The sequence below is a fragment of the Anolis sagrei genome, chromosome 1 (genome assembly GCF_037176765.1).
Source record: "Anolis sagrei isolate rAnoSag1 chromosome 1, rAnoSag1.mat, whole genome shotgun sequence".
Taxonomy (NCBI): domain Eukaryota; kingdom Metazoa; phylum Chordata; class Lepidosauria; order Squamata; family Dactyloidae; genus Anolis; species Anolis sagrei.
The window spans coordinates 118,183,342-118,198,404 of NC_090021.1; the positions used below are offsets into that span (position 1 = coordinate 118,183,342).

At 37.9% G+C, this 15,063-nt stretch overlaps 1 protein-coding gene across 2 annotated transcripts in view; it reads left to right on the forward strand.

Annotated features, from left to right (window-relative positions):
- The window catches only part of KHDRBS2 (KH RNA binding domain containing, signal transduction associated 2), a 410,517-nt gene extending 403,339 nt beyond the window's left edge, over positions 1 to 7,178 (forward strand). Inside the window, exons 14-16 of one of the 2 annotated variants that reach the window (XM_067468040.1) lie at positions 1,062 to 1,101; positions 4,802 to 4,889; positions 6,940 to 7,178. The gene's annotated coding sequence lies outside the window, so the exon portion shown is untranslated. The remainder of the gene's footprint in view (positions 1 to 1,061; positions 1,102 to 4,801; positions 4,890 to 6,939) is intronic. The other variant, XM_067468036.1, reaches the window with a different exon arrangement.
- Positions 7,179 to 15,063: the final 7,885 nt, after the last annotated feature.

Consider the following 15,063-nt stretch of genomic DNA (forward strand, 5'->3'; position numbering starts at 1 on the left):
GGTTGACATTCAGTTGTGCTTCGTTTATTCTTGTTTTTATCATGCAGTCAATTTTCCATCAATTTGTTTCTTTCCTTTTCCTCATGCAGAAAATAAAACTAACCAAATACACATGCACACATAAATGAATGAGATTAAGGAGCAGGTGCTAGCTAGGTCTGTTGTTAATCAGCCTTTTCCCCATATCTCACATGCAACATTTTGTTTTACTAAGTGGCTGCAATTTCATTCCAATCAGAGGCAGAGTTTTATAGTTCCATCATATGACTGGATGGTTTTACATCAGAGCTAAACAAAACTCTTCCTAATACTTAGGTGCTCATAAAGATGACTTCATTTTTCATACTGTAGAATTAGGAGGTGGTCACATATATTGCTTTTTTTTCTGGCTCATGAATTGAAGCCTCCATTGTGATCTTGAATTAAAGAATCTCTTTTTGCATTAGAAAATAATAAGGATGATATAAGGGCAAAAGAGCCATTGTGTATCACATAAATAGACTGATATTCTGTTGGTTTGTCCTAACTAGAGTAGACCTATTTGGTCTGTTGATCAATGGTGAGTCAACAGAGACAATAAAGCCAATTGATTCAATGGTTCTGCTTTAGTCATGATTAACCACAAGCTTTAGGCCATTGTAGCCAGATGCTTCTTGAGAGACCACAGGCAGTTATTAAAGGGAAAACCATCCACTGTTGCTCCTCAGCAACTTATATTCAGTAGCAACCTCTAATCTTGGAAGCACCATCATATAGTAGCTCCTTTTAAAAAAAACAAAAAGATTAGCAATTATATAGTCATATATGAAATAAGTTTTTAACGTGTTTTTAACTTATTTTTATTTACTCTTATAAACTTGCTATTTGTGTTTATATTTGTATTATATTGAGGCTTCGAATTGTGGCTGGTTTGTAAGCTGCCCTGAGTCCCCCCTCGGGGTTGAGAATAGCGGGATAGAAATATTGGAAATAATAAATAATAAATACGTTCACCATTCTTATGACTATACATTTTTTTCACCTCTTTTATTTCCATTCATTCCTGTTCTCCCCTTCTCCAGAGCCATCTCATCTAAAATCCCACCAAAAGTTCACATGAAGGTAAAATCCTGTCTTCTTTTTCCAAAATATTTTCTAAAAATCTTCTCCAGATACTTTCAAAGTCATTTTTCCATAGTCATTTCTTTAAGTTTAAATTTGATGTTAATTTATCATTCAATGCCATTCTCAAGACTTCTTTACACCATGCATCAACTTGTATTATCATTTCCTCTTTTCCAATATTTTACTATTAATAATCTAGCTGCTGTTAATAGCATATCCATTATTTTTTCCCTCTCATCTTTCCCTTAATCTCTTTTAATTAATAGCAATATTTCTCCTGAAATCCTTCTAATTTCTATATTCATAATATTTTCTATTTCCCAAAATTTTTACATATTTACAGTCCCACCACATATGAATATAGGTTCAAGTTTCCTGACATCCTCTCCAATGTTTTTCATTATAGAGTCTATCCATAATGTTTAATAAGGATACCACTTCCAAATTAATGTATAGCTCCTGATGATCTGAGTCTTTAAATCTATCTCTTTTGCTCCCAGGAATTTTTCTTTCCTAGTAAGTAAAAAAGGAAACACAGCAACAGAAATTGCGGGGGGGGGGGGGGATGGATTACAATGTTTGTGATCAGCAGCTGAAAGAGCAGAAAAAAAGAGCACAGAAATGAAGCAGAGAAATGAAAAGAACAGAGGGGCAGTAGCAGACAAGGGGAAAGTGTGCTAAAGGAAGTGTATGGGAGAACAAGGACAATAGAACAAAAAGGTGTCATCCATGCCCTGTGTATGTGTGAATTTGTTCTAGGTTTTACTCTGAACTTTATGGGAAGTAACAAAAGGACTTACATTATATTTTCTATCTTTGAGAGTTCCTTTAAAGCTGAGACTGGCCTCATCACATTAAGGTCCTTAAACTGGGGGCATCCTTGGGGCATCGCTGCAAATCCAATGGGCAGCAAGGAAAACAGTTGTCCCTCATCCCAAATTGCCCTTTTCCCCATCCCATGGGAGAAACTGTCACTGTCCGGCTTACCCTCACGTTTGCCCTGGCATACCTAATGAGAACAGAGCTAGCCACCTGTGTTCTTAGGGCTCTCCTAGAATGCTGCCAGTACAGAATCCCACCAAAAGTAGCTCTGTGTCATGTGATGGGCTTCGGCAGACTCCGTCCTGGAAGTGTCCTAGGACAGAGACCAAGCCTCATGTGATTAAGTCCCTGAGTCCACAGTAATAAGTATGTGTAACCACCTAAAGGACATATATTGGTTATTGCATCGCGTGATTTTAAATAATTGGTTTTAAGGTTTCATTATGATTTGATGATTGTTGTAATGCTTATGCTTTTATTATGTGTGTTTTGGGGCATCTAATTGTTGCCTATATATGTAAGTTGCCTTGAATCCCCTATGGGGTTGAGAAGGATGGGGTATAAATACAGTAAGTAAATAAATAATTACTGGGTTTTTCATCTTTAATTCAGGGATGAGTGCAGTGCAGCCTATGATGATATGCATCTTTAGGGCTGTTTTACTGCCCCCAAACCACTCAAATTTGTCCTAACGCCCTTCCTTAGGCCCCGATTAGGGTGAATAAAATTTTATTTCCTATTGTATATGCTGAGATGGGGTCCAAGCCCAAAGAAATCCCCCCAAATCAAAATTGGAAACTGAAACCATATACTGTCTTGAGTTTTGGGAGTAAGGCAGGATATCAGGAAGTGGATAAGGACAAAGACAAGGAGGAGGAGTGCGACATTTCCAAGTCATGTACCATCCACAAGTTTTGCACCTGCCTGCTGGTCAAGTTCTGCATGAAAAAAATGTCCAAATATGTCCCTTTTTGTGGGGGAGGGGGGAATATTATAGCAGTGTGCACATTCAGTTTACTAATGTAAATATACGGAATTGTATGATGGGACTGAATACTATGGAAAACAATATGCGGGTGGTACTCAGAACTTGATTCAGGCACTTTTAAAAAAGAGAGAACAACATAAAAATCCTAAAATATAAATTTTACATTAGAAATGAGAGGAGATACTCCAAAACCCCAAAATCTATGGAAATGTTTTGACAAGGAGAACTTGGGTTCTCCTTGTCATCCAGAGCATTAAGACTACGTTCATAGATGGAACTCTTTTGCCTCATGACAGTCATTCTGTGCTGAACCAGTCACCCATCAATTTATTTGGTGCATAGCATTCTACTGACAGATCAATTGATTGACTGATATATTTATAACCTACTCAATTTTTAGAGTTCAAAGGCTCCATTAAAAAGCCTTTAGTGGGATTTTTTTGTTTGTTGTTTGTTTGCTTTTGGTTTCTGGTTTGGTTTGTGTGTGTGTGTGTGTGTGTGTGTGTGTGTGTGTGTGTGTGTGCTGGAAAAAACTAACCCCACCCAGGCCGTTTCCCCATGACTTCTCAAAATGCATTGATTCAATTGGCAGAGCATCACTCCAGCAAACCTACATATTTGGGGAAAGGCCCTCCCTCAAGTATTAATGTCAGGAGCAGAGACCAGGAACACCATTGAGCATGTCTTTCTGCACCGCAAGCAAGCAAGAAAGTAATGTCTCTTAGGGACTTAAATTTGAGATTCCTGAACCATGTTACACAGTAGTCATCTTATGATGTGGAGCTATAGCAATTTGACCATATCAGTTTCTAATCCTTCTTTTCATATAAACATATTTCTTGTGATGAGAAATGTTATTGTACTACAATAGAACAAGTTCCACTTTCAGTAACTCATCCTGGCATTCCTTCATGCATACTTTTCATCAATTCAGTTTATAAGAAAATAATCACAGTATTTGGGGGGGGGGGGGTTAGGCAGATATGATTTAAGCCAACAACCAACAGTGTCACTCCAATAGCACAGATGAGACTGCACAGATGGAGACCTAGAGCTAGACTATACAGAGGTAGAGAGTCCAGTCATTGCAGAAGCAAGATGCATGTACAATGTCAAATTGATGCCATTTGACACCACATTAACTCCCATGACTCAGTGCTATTCTCAGCTAAAGAATTCCATAGCACTGAGCCATAGCAGTTGATGTGGGTCAAACTGCATTAATTCTATAGTGTAGATACACTCTCAGTTGCAGGAGTGGTAGCATGTCTACCACCTTGTGCAACTAAGCATACCAATAAAATCCCACTAGCCCATTGTTTACTTCTTCTAATTCTATATTAAATTTAGGCCTATGATAGAGGGGAGGTCCCAAAATAATGGGTTAAGCTCTTGAACACAAAATAGGTTAAAATCAACTTACCTTTTCCTATTTCAAATCCTTAAAATATTTGAATACTATTATTTTTTCTTCTCCCATCTTTTCCATGCAGTAAGTGTTATCAATGACACAATGAAACCCACTGCCATCTTTGTAGCATTTCTTGACATCCTTCCCAGCTCTTCAATTTCCATTTTCTTCTTTTACTGTGTGTGGCACAGTAGGGGGAAACCTACATGAAAATGAATTCTGTTTTTGCTACAGGAACATGCACCAGGAAGCCTATTAACCATATTTGCCTGCTAGGTCTTATATCAGGACAGAAAGACATGTTCACACTACCAGTCAAGCATCAAAAATGTCATTTTTAATGTGCGTGTTAAGGAGTAAAATACTATGCAGAACTGAATATTAATATTTGTATAGGAGACAGTCACATTCGAATCTACTGTAGGAGGAATATGGATTGATTCGTGGTTTTTCTTTCTCTTGAAATCCCTCTCTAGGATATTCAGGAACAAACTTTAAATGGATAGTAATGGAAGGAGCTACCTGGTTTCTCAGCCATTTCTGCATTCATTACTGGATGTCAAGGTGGATTCAAGATACTCATTCTGAAAAACAAAGTTGATTGTTAGGGTATATGAAATACTTTGTAAAATAGCAAAAATGCTATTTTTATTCTACAGTAGGACTCTAAAGATTAAAAAAATGAAGAAATCCTAGGAGTCCCCTTTCACTCTGAAAAGTGAAAGGGTCCAGTACAAGGGGAGAAATAATGCAATTATATTGCTGCTCGGAGGCCCACTGGTATGCCTATGGAAAGCTCCACTGGTGCAATCTCCTGCTGCCCTTAGTAGTAGTGTACCAAGAGGCCATTCTGTAGATGTATTGTGTACACCTTTGGATACAGAAGAACCAATATTCTTAAGGAGACTCGTTACATAATGTATGACCATGCATGGTCTCTCCCTGTGGCCTCCCTCATTGTTGGAAGGAAGTTTAGAATATTGCTGGTATTGTGAGTGATTAATTTTTTTTACTTACATTTTTAAAAGTGCCAAGGTTAGCAACTATGGTTATGCGAGAAGCTGCCTTAATCCTTTTATTTAGGACTATTATAGTGCTTACTCAAAAAAGTGACATTATGAAATAGCTACAAGATTAGTAGAACAAGCGATTCAAGCAAGTAGGCAACTCTCACACAGCATCAAAAGAATTGAAGCAGTCATCTCTTCTTATGTAACCGGCAATAATATACAGCCTTTAGCAATTCACAGATAAAGTGCTGTGTATCTGCCAGTTTCAGTACATTTTATTGTACCAAGGCCCACAATATGGGTAAGCCTTCAGAAGAAAATCTCCCAGAGTTGTTACTTCAATCATTCTGAGTCATCTCTTAAAAATGATGCGCATAACGCAAAATGTGTGGACATACACACATAAACGTTTAGTAATTCAAAATGCTTTATTTCACCTTAGCTGCAATAGCAGCTAATGAGGTGGAGAACCAGTGCTATCAATAAACCTGTTGACATCTTCCACACTTAAAGAAATACTCACAAGCACCATGTTGATGCACTAGCAAGTCTTTCATTCTGAAGACCCAAAATTTCAGTACTAGGAGTCATTCAAACACTGAGCAAAATGTAGTTCAGTGGGCAATATTTTTCTTTCTCTGTCAGTTGCCTTCCTTTTTTCAGTCTGCAATAACATGCACAAGAGTAAGACTAAGTACATTTAATAGTACTTCCTTCATAGCAGACACATTACCTGGTTGTTGAGAACCATGTGTGTGCCACTGAGTCAAAAAGAAGTTCATTGTGTGAACTTCCCTTTGTTATGTTGAATGAAAAAGGTCCTTACAGCTTTCTCAAGTTCAGTCTTGGATTCTGCATGTTATGTTGATCCAAAAACCCCTTAGGACTTATATTAAAGACAACAAGGTTACTCCAATATACACAGCTGAGAAAGCCCTCTTGGATGAAGGCTATTACTGTAATAATATAATAATATAATACAGGTGGAATATACCTTATTCAAAATGCTTGACGCCAAAAGAATTTTAGATTCTCCTCCCAGATTTTGGAATATTTGCTTATATGTGCATAATGAGATATCTCGGAGATGGGACCCAAAACAATGTATGTGTCATATGCAACATATATGCATAGCATGAAGGTAGTTTTATACACAAAGTTTTCATGTATTTTATGAACCATCAGAAAGCAAATATGTTATTATCTTAGACATATGCACAATTTTTGATTTTAGAATATTTTTTATTTTGAAATTCTGGATAATGGATACTCAACCTATACTTTGAAGACATTTTCAGCATTCATTTTCTGACAGCTTGTTCCAAATATTACAGGAAACTTAAATCTCCCTGAAATAGTCTAACTGCCCTAGCTCTTGCCATACAATGATTTCATGTTTTGTAACCCAATTTATGGGTGATTTTATTTGTAGTACATTATGAACTGTAAATTCGAATATATGGAGTGTTTTGTCTTCTTAGATTGTGGCAATGAAATAATAATGAACTATCTAAAATGTTATTCTGTCTTATTTGTATCGAATCACACAGGTATGCTGTAGTTTTCTCCATGACTGACTGAATCTAATTCCTCTGTTTCTACAGGCCAGCGACAACTAGAAAACCAAACAGAAATGCAATACCCAGCAAATCAAAACATTATGTTTGAAAAGGTCAGGATGATATTTACCTCCTTAGCATTCCAAGGAGGGCTGGCTGGGAACATTTTGTCATTGTTCTGTCAATCACAAAAAAGCAGGAGGATGGGGAAGAGCAAATGACAAAAACTGTAACAAAATGGGGAAAGAAATATAACAAATAAAGTTTTGGGAAATACTCACGAATGAGGTCTCTGTGATTCTCTCTTAGTGAATCCAAATAAACATGGCTACACAAGATACATTGCACAAATGCTATCATCCCCCGTTTCAGTAATATCCATCCTGGATTAATACTAATTTCCTGCAATTTTCCTGCTTGTTGGCAAGAGGTTGGCTCGACGGCCCACAAGGTGTATTCCAACTCAATGATTCTATGGTTCCTTCTGAATTGAGCTCATGTTATTGGTCATACAGATTACAGATTTTATTTATATTGTATCATTTTAGTTTAATAAGTCAAGGTAAGAATGTGGGTTCTCTTTTGCATTTTCATATTGAGATGCTCTGTGTATCCATGCAAACATACATATCTCTGAATCAAATGTTCATGAAGAACATCTATATCCCTTCTTATGAGCTTTCTGAGTCACTAGATAATCCTAGATAGAGGTTCTCACTTGGACAGTAGGACTTGCTTATGTTCTTAGGAGAATCATCTATTCCCTGCTCCATTTGTCAGTGTAAATGTTGCATGTGTGTGCCCAAATGTTGAGTGAAATATAAAATGGATAGCTTTGTCAGTTCTGTTTGCAACACTGAGAAATGACATATGAGACCATTGGTTGGTGACTTTAGGCTATATTCTTTGACAGACATGGTGTTTAGCTATTTTGTTGAAATCAAAAGCTTGGTTGCTGGTCATTTTGCACATACAAGTCATCCCATAAAATTATTGCAGCAAGAACTGACCTTAAAAGCAATGTTGAAATTCAGAAGACCATTCAGGGTTGGGTAAAGTTTCATATAGTCTTCAACTCCTTTCTAGCAGTCTCAAGTCCCCAGTGTCCTTAAACTTCCCCCAGCCTTTAAAAAAATTAGAGAAAAAGAATCCTGGTGATGAAAACTACATCAAAAGTTCCCTCAAACATGAGAGATCTAGTTTCTTCCCAGTTTTTGGATCCCAAAACAGGCAAAATAGAAGTGAGATCATTTTACTTCCAGTTCTGTGAAAATGTGACAGTGAGGACTACCAGAAGAGGAACTGGAGGAGTGTGAGAGATTGGCATCTGCAGATGACTGACCACTTAGATTATTAATATCACTTCATTTTACCAAAGATATCATACTGCGGGTGGCTAATAAGAACATTGTGATTCCGACAAAACGTTTCAGCCATGTTCAACCCACATGGACTGTAGTCCTGTGACCATCAGCCCATGGGGAGGTACCACTGAAGTCAGTGGAGCAGTTGTGAATAGTGACTATGGGATTGAACTGAAAAAAATCTTTCTTATGCTCATTAATTGTATCATAGTTACAATATTCCTGTTAGCATTGTAAAATAGGTTTAGACTCTTATTCTCCAATAAGTTTAATCAGAAAATTGTATAGCACATGTAATACCCAAAGACATGACAACTTAGTAGTGCACACTATCTCACATTTTGAAGATTACAAGAGGATGGGGAAACAAAAAAACTGAATACTGCCTATATTCAAAATTCTAGTATATTCAAAGAATAATGCATTTACATTTATTCCATACAAGTGTATGCTTGCTAGGGAGAGCCAACAGAGTAAAATTAACTACAACTTTGAAACTTAAACTCCATTATATGACACAGACTTGAGCTAAAAATACTTTTTCCAATATTGTTTTAATGTATTTTGGGGGTGCCGGTTTTTTAAAAGCACAATAAAAATGCCATGCCCAGCACAGTTTTTTGACTTTTTTTATCAATTCTGTTGTTACTCATCTTTGATTAAGTGCTGACTCTGATGTTCCAGTGCAATTTCTTTTAGTACTTTTGAATGGATTTTCGTGTTTCATATCACTGGAGTAAACCATTTTGAAGTTCTATTAGAAGACTTTAACCCCTGCCTTACCTTTTAGTTCCCACTCTCCAAAGAAAACTTAGTCACATGTTACAAATAATGACAAAGCAAGTTGTGAGGGGGAAGTTGAACATGATGGAACAAATTTGAGGTCAACATTTGAATTTAGAATACCGATTCCTGTAAAACCAGCATACCATTTTAAAAGGTTTTTAGCGCCTTCAATTTTGCAGACTTGTGTTATTAACTTGGTATAACAATGGATACAACTCCCGTATTTCCAGGGGGTCTGATTCCAGACTTTGTGTGGATATGCAAAACCACAGATAATAGTGAACCCTATTAAAATTAAGGATTTCTGAACCAAGAATAACTTGAGATCACATTGGAGGATCTAGAAAATCCCCAGAGATAACATATTTTGTCTGATTTGCATAAATGATACTGCAGATACATTCTTGAAGATATATGTGTTATATTATAGAAATGAAAGAAGCTGTCTTATACTGAATTAGAACATGGTTTGGGGTAGCCTAGTGCTGTCCACACTGTCTGCTATGGCTTTCCAGAGTTTCAAACTGTATTTTTTCTCCATCCCTGCCAAGAGATGGTGTTGGCTGGACCTGAGTCTCTTGCATGACAACCATGTGCAGCACCACAAAGCTATGGCTCTTCCCCAAAATGTCTGTCTGAGAAAACTACATCTTCCCCAAAACTATTCCAGAAGCCTGGGGAATCTGTGTGAAGATGCAGTAAATGCAAGGAAAATACTGTCATTTGCATGATATTGGCTGCAGCCCAGTAACCTTTTAGAGACAGAATGTTTCCCATGGAAAACAGAATGGCAGAAATTATCTGGAAAAAATATGCATATAGAAATTTTCATATGTTTATGTAGTTCTCACTAGAAAATGAACTGTGTTCTTTAATCAGGTTTCTTATAGTTAAGGAGTAACACAAAAATAAAACGAAATTCCATTCTTAACTGTAAGGCTAAGTGATAAATATTACTCTTCGTGCTTAATGTTTAGGAAAACCTTTAAATATTGGTAAAATTACCTATCTGCCCCTAAGATATAGCCGATGGGCTAATCAATAAAATGTATGTGAACCCCTAAGAAATTAGGATAGCAGATCACAATATGCTCAAGGTAAAGATACATCATTTCAACAAAACCTAGAGAGATTTAATCTTCTATCAACATCTGTCTACATTTCAAAATGCTACTTAAGAAAATTATAAAGATTTCAAGATTACTTAAAGGAGACTGTGCATTTTCACAAGTTATTATGGTTCTGGACACACATAGAAATAGTCATACTTAGGAGTCAGGAAATCCCAATTTTTCTCAGATTTTTCAATCTATGATTTACATACAGAAACAAAATTATGTTAGGGATTTTCATCATGACCCTGATTAACCCCACAAAGAAAAGAGAAAATGCAAAAATGTCCTCCTCAACACATAGTGGCTGATTCTTCCATACACACATTGCAAGTCTCAACCAGAATCTGTGCCTCTGAAGGACCAATTTTTGAGCAGTTTTGAAAACTCCCAAAATTGGAAAGAGCAGGAATTTGCTGCCTTGGTGTAAAAAGTCATGGGTTGCTTACATCTCTATGTGTGACTGGCCTCATATTTTTTTTTTTATCTTATGAATGAATGCTTAGCTTTACAAAATGAAAACTGACATTTTTGCATAAGGCACAATGAGCAGAAACTCCTGATGGCTTGCTCTAGCACTGAAGGGGTATTTCTCAAAGGGGGCTTGAGAATCCTTGCCAAGTCATCTTGCTATACTAAGAAAGCCATAAACCATAAATGAGACATTGGCCAAATAGCTTCACATCCCCATGTACATGTCTATAGCCAATACTCCAGAGGACAGGAGCAGGATTCAAAGGGATCTTGACAGATTAGAGAGATGGGCCAAAACTAACAAAATGATGTTCAACAGTGACAAATGTAAGATACTCCACTTTGGCAGAAAAAATGAAATGCAAAGATACAGAATGGGTGACGCCTGGCTCGAGAGCAGTACATGTGAAAAAGATCTTGGAGTCCTCGTGGACAACAAGTTAAACATGAGCCAACAATGTGATGTGGCGGCAAAAAAAGCCAATGGGATTTTGGCCTGCATCAATAGGAGCATAGTGTCTAGATCTAAGGAAGTAATGCTACCCCTCTATTCTGCTTTGGTTAGACCACATCTGGAATATTGTGTCCAATTCTGGGCACCACAATTCAAGAGAGATATTGACAAGCTGGAATGTGTCCAGAGGAGGGTGACTAAAATGATCAAGGGTCTGGAGAACAAGCCCTATGAGGAGCGGCTTAGGGAACTGGGCATGTTTAGCCTGAAGAAGAGAAGGCTGAGAGGAGATATGATAGCCATGTATAAATATGTGAGAGGAAGCCACAGGGAGGAGGGAGCAAGCTTGTTTTCTGCTTCCTTGGAGACTAGGACGCGGAACAATGGCTTCAAACTACAAGAGAGGAGATTCCATCTGAACATTAGGAAGAACTTCCTGACTGTGAGAGCCGTTCAGCAGTGGAACTCTCTGCCCCGGAGTGTGGTGGAGGCTCCTTCTTTGGAAGCTTTTAAACAGAGGCTGGATGGCCATTTGTCAGGGGTGATTTGAATGCAATATTCCTGCTTCTTGGCAGGGGGTTGGACTGGATGGCCCATGAGGTCTCTTCCAACTCTTTGATTCTATGATTCTATGATTCTAATCTGGAGATAAATGGTATTTTCCTGAAATACCTTTTAATCTGTAAATCCTTACAGAAATGGCTACACATAGACTGCATACACTATATAGGTTGAGTACCCTTATTGGCTTGAGACTAGAACTGTTTTGGATTTTAGAATACCCCCCTCCTCCCTATCTATCTATCTATCTATCTATCTGTGATATCTTGGAGATGGGCCGCAATTCTAAATATAACATTCATTTGTGTTGCATGGCCTCGATGTAAATGTATATGATATTTTTTAGTAATTTTCTATATGAAACAAAATTTGTGTACACTGAACCATCAGGAAGCAAAGGAGTCACTATCCCAGCTACCCAGATGAAGAATTGGGAATTATTTGAGGATTTTGAGTTCTGGATAACAGATGATCAACCTGTACTGAGTAAGAGTGTTGGTCCATCTCTAGTGTATCTTTGGTCCAGCCAATCTTCCCAAACCCAGCATCTTCCAAAGTGGTTAGACCACAATTTTGACTATCATGCTGGTGGGGAATGATGGGAGTTCTAAAAAACACCTCTGGAGGATTTAATGTTGGGTAATGCTTGTCTTTTCTGACTGCCAGCATTTCTCCAACATCAAAAGCAAAAAACTCTTTCCCAGCCCTGAGATGTCTGAATTAGAGATTTGGAGGAGTTGAGATAGTTTCCTTTTTTGACTAAATCCCTAGAACTTTCTAATAAGGTAAAGAGGGAGATTCTGAAGGTCAACATTCAAAAATGTATGTTGCCAAGCACTGGATTAAAAGTAAGGCTTCTTACATTCCATACATGCATGCATACTCTGCCTGAATTATGCCCATGACTTCAGGTAGGGGTGGCCTTCCAGAACTTGTTGAACTACAATTCCCACATTCCATACCATTGTCTATCTTGGCTACAACCTCTAGGAGTTCTAATCCAAACACCTAAAGGGCCACCTGATTTTAACCCCTAAGCTAATGAAACATTTATTAACCGAAACAGATCTCTGTGTACATCTGCAAAAAACTGTCCACTTCTACATGATCACATATGTAAGTCTCCCTTATGCATGCAGGTATTCTTGTTCAGGTTCTTGAGTGTTGATATTCCCATCCTCATTCCTGGGTGTCCAGTCCCCTCTCCTACCAAAATGTCCCCAAAGCCACATTGAATGGCTGTTCCATGCTGTGCAGCGAGCAGGCAGACTCTGAGAGGTGTTTCACTATGTTCTCAGAAGCAGATGTGAAATCATCTTAGCAACATTGAGACCCCATCCACACTGCCATATGATGCAGTTTAACTGCATTGAACTGTATTATAGAGTAGCATATTTATTATTATTGTTGTTGTTTGCGATATTTCTACCCCACCTTTCTCGAACCCGAAGGTGACTCAAGATTGCTTACAGCCAGGCAGCCATTTGATGCCTTAACAATAAACAATTAAAATCACATTTAAAACAAAATTATAAAATACATACATTAAGACCTTTAAAAACATGTAGACTTAGATAATCAAGGACTTAGCTGTCAGTAAAAAGAGTTTATGAATGCACATACATTAAGCCCCAGTTCTGTGAGAGAGCAGCAGACTTTTAGCCTTAGGTGAAATGCACAAACATTTTGAGCTTTTCTGGTTTGCAAAGATCACCTATCTTTGCAAATACACAATGAATCTGGTGATTACCTTGCTTGGGAAATAGCTAGAGGGATTTGCTCAACCTTATCTATTCCCAGGATATTATCTAAACAAGCTCAAGGAGGGGTGGCTGTCTCTAGGTTACATTTTGATACATTGTTAAGCAGTTTATATATACTTCATATAAGAAATGGATACAGTACACACAGAAATCATCAAATTGTTACAAGGATTAGACACAATTTACTTTGTGGGGGGTACAGCTGCTGTTATGCCTGTTCCTGATCTTTTAAAGCTTTGAACTAGTGCAGCTCCAGACCCTCGGAAAAGATCTTCAATCAAAGGGGAAAACATATTCATTGGCAGTCTCTTTGTGAACTATGTAGGGTCACCATGGCTTGATAACAACTTCCCCCAGTCTAAAAGGGTTGAGAAGGTCTCTTAAACTTGGAGATATCTCATTTATCAGGCCACCATAAGTTATAGTCTACTTGATGGCAGTTAACAATAGCAAGAGCATTATTCAGCAGATGTGAATCTTGAAGCTAACGAAGTAACAGATAATCCTAGATGAAATAATGTGATCTCAGATAGGCAACATTTTGTTCTGTAAAATGAAATGTGCATTAATGTATATAGAACTGCAGCCAAACACTAGTTGTGTGCAAGTGTTCATGGAAGGCCTACCTTCAGTGTCCACACTCTGTGTGTTTGACTTTTCCAAGCTGAGCAATGGGGCCTAGAGACAGCTTCTCCCTCTTTGCTTTAAGATGACAGGAATAGAAACCTATTTGTGTAAACACAAATAGAAGTCTACAAATGGTTCTAATTCATTTACCCTCACCAGGGAAAGGGTAGGAAGTGAGTAGGAGGAATGTGACCATGGCATGCAAATACACTCAAGAGCAGGAATAGGAGATGGGCCCCCTAGTCATTGATCATTTTGTGAATCCACTCATTTCATTACAACTATATCAGAGTTTGTAGCATTGGATTTTAAAATTAATTTCTATTATGTTAAAATATACAAGTTAGGGAAATTAATTCATTATCACAAACAACAATTAAATTGCTTCAATTAGTTATCATTGAGTAATTCATTGTGTACAATGATGCAGAAGGAAGGCTTTTTTCATCCTCCTGCCTCCCCCCCCCCCAAATTATCCCACCCACATTGGCTAATTTCCTCCAAGCTAAGAAAGTGGTTGGGGATGTTGTGCCTCAGAATAGATTCACCTTGCTTTCTCTGACAAAACCAGCCAAGCTTGAGAGGTAGGAAGTTTATTGAAACAGTCAAAGTATAAGCAGTAGAAGTTCAGTGGTACAAGGTAAAAAATCCAATATAATCCTTTGGAATTCAAGCAGGAGACATGAAGCAAAGCAGCAAGCCAAAACCAGGAAGTAGCTTAAGGTTATATGAAGCAGGCCGTTTCTAAATCCCTAGCCCCCGAGCTGGAGCTACAGCAAGCCATATCGCAACGTTGAAACTAACACAGGATCGGTTTCCAGGCAGGTTACTTATACATTACACATCAAAACAGCAAACATCAAACAGGCATTTAACGAGCAGTTTTCCCACAGATGAGGTCAACACTTCGCTGCAAGCCGCGAACTCCTTCGCAACACCTGCCCAGCGTGACCTTGCTTCCCAGCATCTGCCTTATCAACCACATTCCAATCTTCTGAAGACACAGTCCAATCTTCTGAAGACACAGG